The 17,558-nt window shown below is 37.2% G+C and overlaps 1 protein-coding gene across 1 annotated transcript in view; it reads left to right on the top strand.

Moving 5' to 3' along the window:
* The window catches only part of LOC149940732 (solute carrier family 35 member F3), a 71,646-nt gene that overhangs the window by 40,855 nt on the left and 13,233 nt on the right, over window positions 1-17,558 (top strand). The window lies entirely within an intron of this gene.

A 17,558-nucleotide genomic window follows, 5' to 3' on the forward strand; every position in this document is an offset into this window, starting at 1 on the left:
TTTTTATATAATTTAAATGGAAATATTTCACCGAAATTAACTTAACATTCGATTTTCTCGGAAATTCATTCACAAAAATATCATACTGCTTCTTTTCTTCAGCATCAATTAAACTAACTAGAATATTAGTTTTATTTATCATTATCACCCCTTTTTGACCAAGTGAGAATGCTCGGAGGCATTCTCACTCTTCTCAAGAGAACTCGTGAGAAGAGATGACGTCACTTCCTGTGATAAGGACCGTCAAAATTTGTAGAAGTGAGAATTCTTACTATCAACGGAAGAATTCTTAGAATTTTGACGTGCCCTATGGGCGGCGGAATAGAGGGGTACAGGGGTATTACATTGTACCCTCCTAGATTTCCGGCGGGGGTTCAATCAATGTATTTTCATAAATCACATTTGATTCTATAACTTTCCAAAACCCTCTGAAATAATAATTATATTATACATAATATAGTAATATATTCATATAAATAAATAAATGAAGAAAGTGATTTAATTAAATACTGAATTAGACTCGCTATTTGCCAAACACTGCACTATTGTCGTGAAAATCACTAGCAAATATACCATATATATTTATATGACTAAGGTAGCTTAAATAATTTGGATTTAATTAAGCATTTGGCCAATATGATTTTATATATTCGAGGAAATTAAATTTCTCAAAGTTGCCAAAATCATATTTAGATAATCATGAATTAATTTAGTTCTTTTGATTTGATTAGATTTAGCGATTTAAAATTCATTTCAACCGATAAAAAATAATCTAAATGTAGCAGTTTTAGTTATTTTAGCTATTTCACTCTGTATCTGTTATTTTAATTAATTTTTAAAGCTATTTTAAATAATGGTATAAGTTTAAACTCTTAACAATATGGTATTTCTATAATTAAATTTTTTTGAAAACTAACTAATAAACGAGATTTTTAGTAAAAATGAATAACTGAAAAAGATTTTCACATAGCCTAAATACCTTTCTCATACTATATCCGAAAATACTTGAATTTGGCCGGCGACTAACCAACTTGTTTTCTTCCAATAATCCAATATTTAAAAAAAAAACAACCACTTATTTATCAGAGGGTAACGGCTATTGTTTCAAATAACCCCATATTAAATTTTATTCCCATTAGTTGTTCGTAAATACGGTTATCTATGATAAATATAATAAATATTGGAAAAATGTCCAAGGCCCTTATTTTATCGGAATAATAAATCAATGGGGGGAAGAACATTGAAATCGGATAAGCGCATTTCATTCGTTCCAATTGGACCTATTTAAAAAGTTATTTTTCAGCGTGCGCTCGGATATAACTGTTGATTTTAGACGAGGAATGTTCGCGTGCGCGAATTAATTTGGACTGAGTAATGGCGCTTTTAGCAACGCGGCTTTGGACGCAAACGTGTTGGACTAAATGTAGAAAAGTTCAAAAAAAAACTTCATCTAGAAAATAACTCGCTAACTATAATATAGACCCCGAACTTATACAATACCCCTATATTAAAAGGTGGGTAAAAATTTCGACCCACCCTACGAAATTTTAATTTATATGGAGATGAATTTCCTGTCTTCGGTTTAAAATCGTCCGCGTTTCAGACGACTTGTACCGAAATAGCAGTTTCTTATTGGTCTTTCATATACTTTCAAATTTTTCTGGGTGGGTCGACATTTTTACCCACTTTTCAATATAGGCGTATAGGGCGCCCTCTACAATTATAAAACGAACTAGTGGCTCTTAAATTCTTTCCGAAAATTAATGGGCCGAACAGATCAAAAATAAGAGCCATTTGTTTCGTTTTTCGCCTCTACACGTCACTAGTGTTTGACAAAAATTAAACTACACGCGAGGCTTACACCCGTATAAGTAGCTTTCACGTGACGTCATCTTCTCCATAATGGAAGGCTACTGTCAACATTTTCTCCCAATCGCAGCCGGCCTCGGAGCCCTGGCAGTTACGGCCGGATTAACCAATAGGCCGAATAGGCCTAGGCCTAGGGCACCAAGCCTACAAGGGCCACCAAGAGGGTTCGAAAAAGTACAAAACTTTAATCATTTGCTTTTCACAAAATATTTTCCGGAGTAATTTTAGAAAATGCGTCCACCCCTACGAACCAAAAACGTTTGATTTTCACATTCTCTGACGGACTGCCGTCTAGCCCCTGACGACATACTAAATCTGGCAACAAAATGAATTTTCCTTCCATTTCTCAATTATAAATTGAGGAAGCGCCTAGCTCGCTATTGAAAGGGGGCACCAAAATTAACTTGGGCCTAGGGCCCCATAAAGTCTTAATCCGGCCCTGCTGGCAGTCATTACATTATGTAACGATTTTTATTTGCATAATATTGACCGAGTCCGCGAGTTGAATAATCTTGGCGCCTAATCGACAGTTGAGTATATTTACTGACTGGAATTGAAAGAGAATGGTTTCTAGGACGAATGCGCGCTTGGTTTTAGTTTCCCGGTTCTTTGGCTAGATGGGGCGGCTGTCTTTAACGCTTCATTTGCTAGCTCGATCGATGCTGGTTCGAAGGAATCGAAAGGATTTATTGAATGAGAGTTATTGGCAATTGGTTTATTTTTAGCTCGACTGAAGGTTTGCTCAAATTTACCTTCGATTTGTTTTACGAACCTAGAGGCTAGCTAGATGAGAATAAGGTGGACCTGGGTTGCCACAAAATTTTGAGATTCAAATTACCTGACTAATCCCTGTTTTCCCTGACCATTTTAAGAGATTTTCCCTAACTTTATGAGACCAAAATTTTTATTTTATATTTCACTTTTATCAGAAGTTAATAAATTTAAATGGAGTTATATTTCAGTAAAACGGTTATTGCAATGTTGAAAAAATTAGTCATATTTTCAAGGAAAGAAATGATAATCATAGAATTTATCATAGATCTAGAGTAAAATTACCTTCAAAAAGTGCCATAATAAAATTGAAACAAATTCTTAAAATTCCCTAACATTTTCCTGATTTTTTAGGCGAATTTTTTAAATTCCTTGAATTTTCCCTGTTTTCCCTGACGTGTGGCAACCGTGTAGACGCTACCCAGGGATGGGTTGGTCTACAAAAGTCTAGGTGATTTTTCGGCTTACGGATTCTAGGAATTCATTTTTAGGATTTTTCGTTAGGTCTCCTCCAGGGAAAGTAAAAAAATACCAGTAAAATATAAAATAACTAAAAATACGTTAAGGAAAAACTATCCCATTAGAGTTGCGAAACTGTTCGTATCAGTTTTGACCCCAAAAACATGTAACATCGAAATCGTGTCCCTATATTGTTCGACATATATTTTGGACGTATCTAGCTGACGGAAACGACGCGGCGGAAGTCACTTTTGGACTTTGACCCGCCACGATTTTTATAGGTACATCCTTCTCTTCTCTCTCTCAACCCCCCCCCCCCCTCCCCCCGGGGACTGGTTACAACAGTGCGAAATCGATGCTGTGGACTTTAAGGCCGCTACTGTCTTGGCGACAAGAAGGAGCCAAATCTCGTTCAGAGAGAGAGAAAGAGAAACAAATTTGAAAGAAAAGCCTTGGCTCTTTTCCGAATTCATCAGCGGGATTTCTGGACGCTGGAAACGCTCTCTTTTCATCCCGTTCTAGCTGGCTGGCAGCGCCGTCTAGCGAGGGATAAGCTTAAGTCAATTTCCAAGGCTTAACTTCCCTTTCTCCAAATTTCTTTTCTACAATTCAATTTCCCCTCTAAGCTCCAAATTGAAAAAGAAACGCGATTGCCTTCAAAAGAAATGTGCCTTCCCTCCAATGACAATCAGAAATTGATCTGGACTAGAAACAAGACAATTTTCCACGTAAAATGCCACGCGCATTTAAGAAAATTGTCACTAATATATAATTAAAATATATTAATCGTTTTAATAGAGTTTCAACATGCGTAACATAAAATAAATACAGGGTTACCTGGAATTCCTGGAAAAGTCAGGGAATTGGAATATAAGTCAAAAATCAGGGAAAAGTCAGGGAATTTTAAAAATTAGTCCTAAAATCAGGGAAATGTCAGGGAATTTAATTTCAGTTGCAAATAGGAAACTTTTACTAAAATATAGGTTTAAAAATACAAAATCTTGGCACAAAATAAGTCAGGGGAAATCTCCGGAGATGGTCAGGGAAAACCTGGAAAAGTCAGGGAATTTGATTGTGAAAAAGCTGTGGCAACCCTGAAATAAGTAAGACACTGAATGTTAATTTTCTTACCGAATATTTTCCGACACTGACAGGCAACTTCCAAGGGCGTATTTAAGGGGGGGGAGTTTGGGGGTTTCCCCCCCCCCCGAAATGCTGATGACTGGGGGGGAAGGGGTGCCTAATAAAAATCAGTGAAACTTCCGTCAGCACCCCCCTCTTGAAATTTTCCCTCAAACCCCCCCTGAAATAAAATCCTGGATACGCCCTTGGCAACTCCAACTTGAACTTAAGAACTGGTTAGTATATTATTGTCCTTGGTAGTAGTCATATTTAAACGCTAGGGGGCTCTGTGAAGAACTAAACTTTGATCAGTTCGGCGGTATTTTTTCTAATTGTCATACTTATTTATATTACGTTACTTATGGTTTTAATAATATTCCAAATAGTAAAACATTTCTTAAATACAGTTATATTTTTTCAAAGCAGTATGAAATAAATTTACTTTGACAATTTCCAGTCAATGAAAGTTGCTATCGAACCCAGAAATATAACTCATAAACTATCGGTGAAAAATCATAGATGTCGCCACTACAGCTGTACGTGACAGTGTGGCTGCTTTCGAAGCAGTGCCTATTTTCGCTCTTTCTCTAGTTTAAATTTCAAGTCGACTCCCTCAAGGCAAGGCTAGTATATACGAACTCCCTTTCCGTATTTGTCCATATCTAACTATCCCACCTGTCACGCTTTGTTTTCAAACTCTGACGGAGGTGGTCGATAAAAAAAACGTCACTCAGTTCTTATACAGTCAAGACGCGCTATTTCTTATACCCTACTAAAAATATCGGCGAAAGAAATCAATTTTTTTTGTTGACAAAAAGTTGACGCCTCTCTAGAAACAGCGGGCTTACGAACAACAACCGTTGAAAAGGGGGAGGGGGCGAGGAAGGCGTGACGCTTTATGGTTCCTTTTGGAAAGCGGGGGGGGTGGCACCCAAAGAGATGAGACATTGTCCTCTAGAATCGGTCTCGCGGGGATCCCGGGCGAAGGGGCCGTAAAACGAGGCGGGGGGGGGGAGTGGGCGCGTTGCCATGGCGACTGACAATAGGTAAATGGCTCTTGCGCAATGGCCGCTCTCTAGGTTCCGCGCGCGCCGTCAGCTCCACTCTCGCCGCACACACACGATTATTTTTTGCGACCCTCTTCCGTCCACTCACCTGTTTGATTAGGCTGGTCACTCTAGTTTTTTTAATTTACCTTATTTCCCGCCAGTGGACACTACCGGTAGGCCAATAACCCGGTCGCGATCTTTACCGTTATTCCGCGACTGCCCCCTGCAATCTCAAAAATGACCGGTTTGTTCACCAACGGAACGGCTTACACTATTTCGCGTAAGTATATACGAATTATTGTAATTGAGAGCCGCCGAGGCTTAGCGGAAAGAAGATACAGCGTTTCCGCGTGCGTTTGCTGACTTAATTTTTGCGTCGATCAATTTTTAGCGTCGTCTAAAAAAAAACTTACTGTTTTGAATCGCCATGTAATTGCCGGTGTTGCCCCCTCTGGAGAGTTTTTAGTTTTTGCGTTGTATTGACATATTTCGTAATGGTTTTGAGTGTTTTAATTGGGGAAACGGAGGTAGGGGGAGTGCGTAGTCATTTGCATTGCAAACGTGCCTTGTCATTTTTGTGGGTCCGTGATGAATTGTAATTTGCCATCCCCTCCATATCGCTTTTCTAGAGCGTGTAATAGACCGGGAATAAAAACGATTTTGTGGCGGGAATTGTTAAATAGTCGTAATTATGTCGTATAGCTTGGCTGGTTAGGATTAATTTAGTTTGTATTCGTTGCTATGATTTCATTGGCGATTTAATGTTGTAGGTTATTGGCCCGGTTCAGTCGCTCCGTATAGATGGCGCTAGTGTCCATAAATAGAAATGATAACTGGGAATATTTTTCCTAGACTTCTTTACGATAAATTTATTTCGCCCAGGGCCGGATTAACCAATAGGCCGAATAGGCCTGGGCCTAGGGCACCAAGCCTACAAGGGGCACCAAGCCTACAAGGGGCACCAAGAGGGATCGAAAAGAAATAAAAGTACAAAACTTCAATCATTTGCTTTTCACAAAATATTTTCCGGAGTAATTTTAGTAAATGCGTCCACCCCTATGAACCACAAACGTTTGATTGTCACATTCTCTGACGGACTGCCGTCTAGCCCCTGACGACATACTAAATCTGGCAACAAAATGAATTTTCCTTCCATTTCTCAATTATAAATTGAGGAAGCGCCTAGCTCGCTTCGCTCGCTATTGAAAGGGGGCACCAAAATTAACTTGGGCATAGGGCCCCATAAAGTCTTAATCCGGCCCTGATTTTGCCTTTCCATAGGCTAATGTATTTTTTAAACCTTTTTTAACCTTTGGTTACCCGCCTCTCTTCAACCTTAATGTGCAATCTAAAAATGTAAATCATGTAAATTAATTTATAGCCAATAGAGTAATATCGGCGTGACGTATATCGACGTCACCCATGATTTATCCTATAGATAAAAAACTGCCCTCAAAATGGCGGCCATAGCCCAAAGCTACAGAGTGATACCACTCTATTGTTGTGAAACCCGCGAATGTTTAGTACGGTTGTCTGACACTAGATGGGGTAAGAGCTCCCACATCTTCGCGCGGTATAGATCTTAAAAGAAATTGATTTGAAAAAATTCAACGGTTATATTGTGTAAATTGGCGCGTGCTGGCTCGGAAAGGATAATCTTATTGGCTAAGACAAATGCGGATAAATATTTCTAAGCCCACGTGATTCTATTTTATTATCAGAATAAATAATTACACGTGCGACGAAAAAATGGGCGATATCATCGAGATTCACGCGTTTTTAATTTAAAAACCCTTCCTTTTGACGGTTTTTATTTTGGAGCGAATAATTTCTTTTAGCGTCTATTGCCGTGTTAGGATGAATTAAATTCTGTACGACCAAGACCGGTACGCGTCTAAAACCTACAGTTTTTAATAAATAAGATTTTTTTTGGAAATATACGCATCTAAAATATGGCTAAAAATCTCAGGCCTTCCACATTTTATATCGAAAATTTCCCTCTTTCGATAATTTCATTAAACTCTTATTTGACTTGAAAATTCCCATTTTTATCCCTCGCTATATTTTGGAGCTTTTAATACAAATTTTTACAGGGTATTTCAAAAGGTTATGCAAAAATGTTATGGAGTTGTAGGGGATGAGTTGAGAAGTATGCCTGTTTTTCCCCATTTTCCTATGATGAGTGAAAAGAGCGCCAGAGAGCTTCAAAGTGGGGCCTACTAGCCCCTGGAAGTAGGCTGCACCCAGCGCAAAACCTTGCAGCAGGGAAACGCGAACATTAAGGTTTGGGTTCGTGTGATAGGTGAAAAAGGACTTTGTAAACAAATCGAGGTAACCAGTGCGGCGTATAAAAGTAAACTTAAACAGTATTTTAAGTCCCTTCTCCTTAAAATTGTTGCATAACACTTTGAAACACCCTGTATACATATTCAGTTTCATTCTGAAGAAATAAGGTTTTATTTATTACAAAATTACTTACATTTGAATAATTTTGCAGAAATATATCCTCAAAAGCCACAAATAGATATTTAAATCAGGACTTTCATTTCTATCAAAATTACCAGCATTTTAGGAACGTATTAAAAATATTTTTTACATCTGAGACACATAACATGGACTAAATAGATAATTAGTCATTTCCCCCGCGAAATAACGTTTTCCCTCTTAAATTGCACTATTTCCTTTTAGCGATTTGGAATGTTGGAAAATCACGGAAAAGGGAAAAACTCCCCGCATGTGGAAGCACTGGCTAAAATGTACCTTTTACCTGCTTATATTAAATATTTTGTAAAAACCTATTAAGGGCTTAAATGAAAAATATAACAAAATAAACGTAAAATATATTACTATGGCATTTTTTAGTATTTTCCAATGTTTAGGATTTCTAAACAAAATAATTCCTAATAATAATAATGTTTAATCTAAAAATCGGCTCCCTCTGAAACCTGTAGTTTACTTTTCAAAATCAAAACCATTTTTAATTTAAGCGCCTAGAAAATGAATTAGAAAATATCAGAAAACGCCATTTTCGCAGTGTGTCACCTTAATTATCGTAAATTAAATTAATATTAAATGAAATTAATGTGGACAAAAATGTCGTGATCCTATTACGTAGGATTTTTTCAATGTCCCAATTTTTTTTTAACAGCTTCTGGAAAATGTCAACAATTTGGATGTCATTAATGTTTTGAAATAACTTTTTAAAAGTAATCATAATTTAGAACAAAATATTTTTTTAGGATCCATTAAAATTAAATAATGGTTTCGTTACAAAAATGACCTAATTTTGTTTTAACATTAGCCTTTATTTCTTTCCAATTTTTTTACTGATTTGTCTCTATTTCGCCTCGAATAACATAGTTTCCAAATTTTAAAACCATTTTTTGAGTGTTCGCTTAAATCAAAGAGTATAAAAACTATGTAAACTAGAGATATAATGACGGTCGAAAGCAGTAAAGGAAGTTGTAGCAACCGGGGGGGAAGGCACTCAGTGAATTTGCACTTCAAATTTCGGTACCGCAGCGGCACTACGGCAGTTTTTAGTACAATAAATAATAATACCGGAGAAAAATGGCAGTTACGGTGTTGCGGAGGTGCTAAATTTGGCATTTTGGATATTTAATTGTCTAATATCTGTCAATTCAAAAAAGTGACAGTAATTGGTTACTGTTTCGTGATTTTTTTAGTAAGAATTTGTGGATTCGTTGTTTCGGTGTTTATTTTCAAAAAGTGAAGAATAAGGCGTTTGTTCTCTACCGTTGCCAAGTCCTAAATGTAGCCAAGTCCTTAAGGAATTTTCAAGAATGTTGAACTAAATCAAAATGATTACCACTTAAAACTGCCGTAGTGGCGCTGCGGTACCGAAATTTGAAGTACAAATTCACTGAGTGTCTTCCCCCCCGGTTGCTACAACTTCCTTTACTGCTTTCGACCGTCATTATATCTCTAGATTACGTAGTTTTTATACTCTTTGCTTAAATCAACATATTGAAAAAGTCACGAAATGTCGTAGTTATGGAAGTACTTGATATTGCCGCTAGAGCGCTTCTTAATACAATCCAAACTTTCGGTAACACCTTGGTAATGAATTTATCTCTCTCTCGGCCGTTACTAGATTGTTTTTGTTCAGCGCAGCGCGTCGAAAAGTTACATAAGCTCTATCTCTCTATCTCTCTCTCTCTCTCTCGCCCCTAATGTTTGAGCTTTCCCGCAAATACAGGTATATAAAAAGTTAATGATTCGTCCCTAATTTTAGGAGCTAGGCTCAGTCTCTTTTGGCTAATGGTTCCAGTTTCATGGATGTCTCGGCTTCTCCTCCTTTTCAACCCATTTTTTTGACTATCCACATTTGATATTTATAACGTTTACCTTTGGGGACCAGCGATTTCTTTTAAATATTAACAAGGAGAAGTATATATCCTGACTTTCTCGCTGTTCTTGTTTGGAGAGCGACCATTTCTCCGACGGTAATAGATTCGGCGCTAGCCCGGAAGTGAAAAAGTTCCGCTTTTTTGGCCCTGAATTATTAACGAAGGCTTTCGGCGCGTCCAAGTAGATCGTGACCCCTGGGCCCGTTTTCACTAAACTCGTCGCGATCTTTTTCCCACTTTTGATTTCCACTTGTTTTTTCCAAGGAACTTTTTACAAGCGTTCATTTATAGACTTTTATTTTATTGTAAAATTTATATATTTAAGTGGGTTTATTATTGAGTGTTTTAATATATGTAAGAATAGTTATTTCTATCTAGGAGCAACAAACACAGCACCCCACTCAAGGAGAACGCAACCTGTCAAAAAACGTGCATTTTCTCGCGTACATTTTTCATTGGTTAGACGCTTTAGCGCCTGCTGCCGTCGGAAGGGGGAAATTCGGAAATTGTCTTCCCCCTTTTCGTAAAACGTTCAGCGTAAAGGCTCGTCCAATCATAGACAGTATATATCCCTAAGGGGACGAGAATACGCTCTGATTTTTAGACCCCCACCACAGTCGCTTTGCGGCCAGCTGCAAGAGTTCGTGTCGATGCTAGGGCCCCAACCGAATAAAGACGGCCGTACTTTAAAAACGGGAACTTTCAAGGTCGTTTGAAGCGCTTAGAAGCTTACGTGTTTCCCCCCCTCTTTCAATAACAGAGCGTCAGTGAGAGAAACAGCGACGTTAATGCAGTGGAAGGTAGGCGATTTCTCGTCCCCTTAAGGATATATACTGTCTATGGTCCAATCATGGACACTGCATCTCCAAGACTCCAACCGGACGGGAAAAGCTGTAGCTTCCCCCATACAAAATCACATGCCGCCGCCACCGTCTCTCTGTAAAGGGGGGAGGTTCAAGAATTTTGAAAGTTTCGGGCTGTCAAGGCCATATAATTCGTCACGTGGTCGACAATACGTTCTGAATGACCTTGACGGCCCTGCGAATCGAGTACGGCCGACTATTTCAGCTCATACGAAGTAGGACGCAAACGGACAGTGAGGGGGTACCTCTTTTAAGCTGCTTTTCCCGTCCATTTACAGATACAGTGTCCATGGTCCAATGAAATTTGTACACACCACTGCGTGTTCTACTTGTGTTTGTTGCTCCTAGATTTCTATGAATATGATAAGTAGCTAAAATATTAAAATTAAAGAGTCGAAAAGAAAATGCCGGCATATCTGGGTGAAATAAGTCTACAAATCTATTTCGGTCGTCGTGACAGAATCGCGCCTGAATGTATAAATTATCTGTGGTTTAAACCAAGTGATTTTTTTTTAAAAAAAACAATGGTTTTTTTTAATATTTTGTGTTTTTTTTAATTAACTAAAAATTATTCCAAAATGTTGGTACATTTTCTTACCGAAATTATTACATTTCTAAAACATTTACAAGGTGACCACATTTCCTTTATTTTCAATACCTTCCTATTCACCCCTTAGCTTTTCTCATGTAGTATATAACCCGTGGTATATAATATCGTCGTGTACCCTTCTTCATCCTATATTTCACTTAAATTTATCTACGGTTTTTCGATAACAATCCTTATTTTTGCTTATGGTTTTTCCTATATTTTCCTTTAATTCGCTTAAAAATTTCCTATTTTTTCCAAAAAAAATTCGAGGCATTTTCCTGGTCACTCTGCATTTATACAAAATCCAAAATTAAACTAAAACTAAAACTTTGTTCTGGCCACGTGAGACTTCTAATAATACTCATATTAATTTTTAGTTGATTTTTAATATGTGAAACAAAAGCAAAAAATAGATAAAAAGTAAAATAAGGAAGTGTTTAATTTACCATATTTTTTTTTATTTCATCAAAATAATGGTTTGATGTCACAATAATAATTAAAATAGTATTTTTATTTTAACATAGCCTAGGTTACATTAAACTTAGAGAAACCTCCTAGATAACCCCTTAGAAATACATTTAAATGTATGGAACGTAAAATCACTGTGCCGGAAATTAGTCTTTAACAGGGAAATAATTTGGTTTTCTGGTCAAATGTAAAATGTAATTGTTCCTTCTTTTATTTGTAGTTTAACAACATATTTTTGGGTGGTTTTTGCTTTATAAAAAAATTAGTAAATTTACCGGTAAAACCACTCGGTAAATTTACTGTAATTTTACCATTACCGTTAAATTTACCGGATCACATCTCTACAAAGAGCTGGTCCTTGGCTCCAGTGGCGTAGGAATGGGGGGGTACATGGGTACAATGTACCCCCCTTGAAATTGGAAAGGGGCGCCAAAGTGGTATGAAAAGGGCGCCAAATGGTTTTAGAAGGGGCGCAAAAAGGACGCGCCAAATTTAGCATCCAAGCTGTACCCCCCTTAATCCAAAACGTTCCTACAATTTCTATTTTTGTAAATGGAGGCAGAGAGATACGCTTAAAACATTTGTAATTTAAGATTAGTCTATTAAATTTAAGAATGTAAAATGATAGAAGTGAAGAGAAGCACATGGGTAAAAACTAAATGAAAAGAGACTTAAAACGGTTTTAAAATTCACAATTTATTTATTTAAAAAATCAAACGTTTCGGAGGAACTGTTCCTCCTTCTTCAGGGATTTTTACAAGTCTGTAAAATGATGATCAATTTGGGTGTTTTGAAGATTTACTACGTAGTTTCCTTTGAGTAGACAGCGCCCCCACAGCGCTGACGTCAAAATGCAAAAATGGTGCGATGGTGATCAATGACGCAAAAAATCTCGGTTAGGCCTAATCAGATTAAAGTGCATAATAATTTTTTCGCGTCGACGCCAAAGGTAATATAGAACTCCGTACCCTAGATTCTAATTGAGAGAGCTTTCCTATTGACAGTTTTGTGACGAAGCGATTACCCACTTCCGGCACGTGACTTCCGAAAATTTGGTGACCATCAGTTACCGTAGTAACTATGAATCTCATTTTTTCCGAGTTCCAGCGGAAAGTGGGTCAACGATCATGACTACGAATCTAGACTACGAAGTTTATAATAGAGAAGTTAAGCCAGCACCAGAAAACGTGTAGAAGGAACCTATAGAAGGTGCAGGCTGTACACACAAACGTACCTCTACAATCCTACAAGTTCCTTCTACACGTTTTCAGGCGGTGGCTTAACCTGTCTATAGTCTTTTTTCGCGTCCATCGGGACATTTGTACACTCTTGAAAACTAGCCCTTACAAGGACCATATAAATTATAGGTTGCACATCCATGCACGATGTATTACTACTTTCTAGCGAATCGGTGAATGTGTTTTCTGTTGCATTTGACTTTTACAACGAAAAATAAAGGGTTCGATTCTGATCACGTATTCAACATTTGACGTCAATATTTCATTTAGGAAAATTCGTTTCGAACGACATGTAAGTGTAACACGCTCGTTCAACGAACTTCAGAGCCATCTGCCGGGAAGTGCATTTTTCCTGGTGGGTTTTGGGGGCCTCATAAATAACAACGTGTCAACGCGCTATGTCAGGCCCGGTGAGACAGGGAAAATACCGGTACAAATTACCGGTACCCGTGTTTATAACATCTAATAGTTCTTTTTATAAACTAACGTGGCCTTCTTGTTGAAATGTTGCTCTTACGTCACAGTCTCTTACTTTGACAAGCCTACTAGCGCGCGCTACAGTCGCGAGGAATATAGCTTTTTCTAGAGCGCGTGCAAATCGCTCGTGCGAGGAATACACTAATAAAGCTGGGTCTTGTGACGTAAGAGCAACATTTTAACAAGTTGGGCAAGACCACTTTTTATTTTATAAAATCAATCTATCCAGTGGTAATGATTCTGTTAGGGCCCGAAATTATGGTTGTACTGGCGCCGGGCCCGGGCCTGCTCTCGGAGGCCCTATGAGGTGCGCGCCTACTTAAATATTTTGGGAAGTTTTCACGTGACCGCCATCTTGATGAAATTAATTATAATCTTAGCTTCGGTCAATTAAAATAGGAAGTATGTCCAAGGTTGAGGGGCGTAAGTGGTCTTTTAATGGTCAGTTTGGCCTTTTAATTCGCGTCCGCGCAACTAGTGCGCGTATTGACCTTCGGAGTTGAATTCGCAACGGCGTGTGTGAAACGCAATAACAATAGAGCTTGAAGCGCCGGTAATAAATGCTTTTTTACTGTTTACGAATTTCGAATGGCCAAGGTTGTTGTAAGCCCGTCTCCATGGCGACGAGAACCGCGCGGGGGGAGGGGGGGTGGTATTCTAAACATTAAATATGTCTCTCTCTATTCAACGCGAGAAACGATTCTGCTCACATCGAATAGGCGAAATTCAAACCCGAATTAAGTTTTAACGCGATTTCTCAGATTCGATCCCCTTTTTGAGAAGGATTACGGGATGATAGCTTGTTGAATTTCCATTCGGTAGCCCAGACCTCTTATCAATTTACTGTAATATATCTTGGCATCCGCTAACACTGAACCTTTGTTTTTGTGAGGAATAAAGAAAAAGGTTATCTGTTAGCACCGCATTCTATTTCGAATAGGTTGAACTGTTATTGTAGACATTATAGGTTGTTCCTTTTCCTTGAGTATAGCTCGTGTCTCAAAGCTTGATTTATTACTTTTGGGCTATCATAGCCCGGCTATGGACTAATTTTACCGAACTTTAAAACAATTATAAAGAGCTTTTTTGTGACTTGAGTGCTTTGCCTTAGATAAATTTGGTTGTTTGGCAACACTACATAATCTGGAAACGCCACTATTCTCGATATTTTTTCAAAAAACATTATTCACAAAATCCGTCGATTTATTCTTAAAATACTCAATTTATTTTTAAAATACTCAATTTATTCTTAAAACCCTCAATTTTTTCTTAAAATCCTCGGTTTATTCTTCTAATCCGTCGATTTATTCTTAAAATACTGATACATGGAAATCAGTGAAAACCTGGAAATATCAGTGAAATTTATTTAAAGCAAAAAAGTCAGGGAAATATCAGGGAAAATGAAAATTTTCCTGAAAAATCAGGGAAATCAGGGAAAATAATTATGAGAACTCCAAATTATGTGCAATTTGTTTTAGTATTAATGAAATTATTAATTAGTATTGAATTCATACGTTCAATCTTGACTAAATTAGAAAGTGTAACAGTAATGCTTTTAACATTTTAGAGACCCCTATTGTTTTAAAAAGTACACCTGGAAAATATTCAAAACTACTCTGGAAAACCTGGAAATATCAGGGAAAATGGTTTTTGAAATATTGTATGAACCCTGTAAAATCCTCGGTTTATTCTTCTAATCCGTCGATTTATTCTTAAAATCCTCAATTTATTCTTAAAATCCTCAATTTATTCTTAAAATCCTCAATTTATTCTTTAAATCCTAGATTTATTTTTCTAATCCTCGTTTTATTCTTCCAATCCTTGATTTATTCTTAAAATCCTAGATTTATTTTTCTAATCCTCGTTTTATTCTTCCGATCCTTGATTTATTCTTAAAATCCTAGATTTATTTTTATAATCCTCGTTTTATTCTTAAAATCCTAGATTTATTTTTCCAATTCTCGTTTTATTCTTCCAATCCTTGATTTATTCTTAAAATCCTAGATTTATTTTTCTAATCCTCGTTTTATTCTTCCGATCCTTGATTTATTCTTAAAATCCTAGATTTATTTTTATAATCCTTGATTTATTCTTAAAATCCTAGATTTATTTTTATAATCCTCGTTTTATTCTTAAAATCCTAGATTTATTTTTCTAATTCTCGTTTTATTCTTCCAATCCTTGATTTATTCTTAAAATCCTAGATTTATTTTTCTAATCCTCGTTTTATTCTTCCGATCCTTGATTTATTCTTAAAATCCTAGATTTATTTTTATAATCCTCGTTTTATTCTTAAAATCCTAGATTTATTTTTCTAATCTTCGTTTTATTCTTCCAATCCTTGATTTATTCTTAAAACTCTTGATTTCAGATCAGAAAAACGTTTTTACTTAGATTATTCAAATTATTGGCGGTTCAATTTTTTATATTCTAAGTAGTAAATATTTTCCACTCTATAGTTTAAAATCTATATTTTGAATTTTTACTCTAAATTTAAACCAGGTTAAATAGTTGGGTGTAAAACTCGTCCAAGGTATCGCCACATTTTCAGTTTCTCACAAACTGTAAAATCTCAGGGCCATATCCGTAATTATCCTTTGCCGGGGCCAAAAGGGGGTAAAACTTGATAGCCAAGTGACCGACGCGAGTCGCTTGACCGTTTGATATAAGCGGCGAAAGTGGACACTAGCCAGTTGATTTGACCACGCCTTTTCGCCGGACTGTTGTGATACTAATTTTTAATATTTTGGCAAGTCCGACGTGAAGCGAAAGGGGGCGGTTCTATTAACGCGCGTGTTCCTCCTTCGTCGTCGCGGCGTCCAATGTCCGCTATTAAACACGAGCCTTGACCAGCTCGCCTCTGAGACAAACGAGATTGCGCTCATTTTGGAATGTAAAATGTAAAACGCGTTTTTTGTTATGTATCTGCCGCGTGACTTCCTCGATTCGTTTTTCGCGTCGCTTGTTCGTTGGAAGACGATATATCTCCGCGTCGGATTTGACTCCGAGCGTTGACTCGACGTCCATTGTTTTGATCTTAGTCGTTTGTTTCCGGGGGATCTCATGTCCGAGCCGCAGCGACCAAGTAACGGCACGGTGTCGAATCTCGTGACTTTGACGGTACCTACGTGTTTGGAGTGTACCGGGATAAATCCGTCATCAGCCTTTCCGTCTCCCGGTTGGTCTCTCTTTGGTTTGTATAGCTGATAATTAATGAAATGGTGTGCTCTTGATGTGACTCGCGTTCGTTAGTACATCACCGACGATTTGCATCGCGTTTCAATTGGTCACCCTCCATATGCGAAGTGATTCATTGTCGAAGGGACTTTACGCTCCGATCAACTTGTCGGGTTGCGACGATTTCTTGGCAAATATTTCGGTCTATTATAAGATTATATTAATTTCTATCGGTTTGTAGACCCCGTAATGTTGTAGGAGATCATTTAACTTAACAATATTATTTCGTGTAAAAATACTCTACTTCAATGTCAACTTAATTTCCCTAAAATAATATAAAATGAAACGTGGTAAGCCTGGTTTTCACTTGACGCAATTCATCGGCGGGAACTTAAAAGTTGGCGGTGGTGTTTTTCTCGATTCCGCTCGCAGCCAGCGGTAGAGCATTTTCACAAGGCTTTTTTCATAATAGCAGATACTGAACGGTTTTGAATAATTTTAATAACACCAGAAGAAAATAGGGGGAAGTACGCTTCTAGTCAGCTTTGGAAAGGCGTCACTTTTCACGAATTTTCGCGCCAAAACGGTTTGGCGGGAAATCGCGGATGAATACATCGTTTAAAAAGTCAGTTTTCTTAAATTGAACAATTGTAACATATTGCCCTTCTCATTCTCTGCTATTTGAGCTAAGGCGTATTTGCTTTCGTCGATTATAGCCGTGTTGAATCAAAACAAAAGTAGGACTACTTTTTAAGTTTGGTTTATTATGCGTAAAAAGGCGTTTTCGTGGGTCACACGACGACTTCTACGGCTCAAAGCTACAGATACGTACTTCCCCTATTTTCTTCTGATAACACTCCACATTTTAAAGAGCCTAAGCTCAATATAATATGTATGATTTACTTAAAGTTTGGTGGTTATATACTGCTGTCCTGAACATTAATTGAATGTTAATTACTTTTATTCTAATCATATTTTGTTAAAATTAATATTAATATAACAGTAATAATTATAAAGATGAATTATTCATAATTAATTAATCTAAATATAGAAATAAGGAAAAAATAATTAACATAACTGTATTTATTTTGAATCATTTTAAAAAT

This window comes from Leiobunum rupestre, chromosome 6 (genome assembly GCF_980474605.1).
Source record: "Leiobunum rupestre chromosome 6, qqLeiRupe1.1.hap1, whole genome shotgun sequence".
Classification (NCBI taxonomy): domain Eukaryota; kingdom Metazoa; phylum Arthropoda; class Arachnida; order Opiliones; family Sclerosomatidae; genus Leiobunum; species Leiobunum rupestre.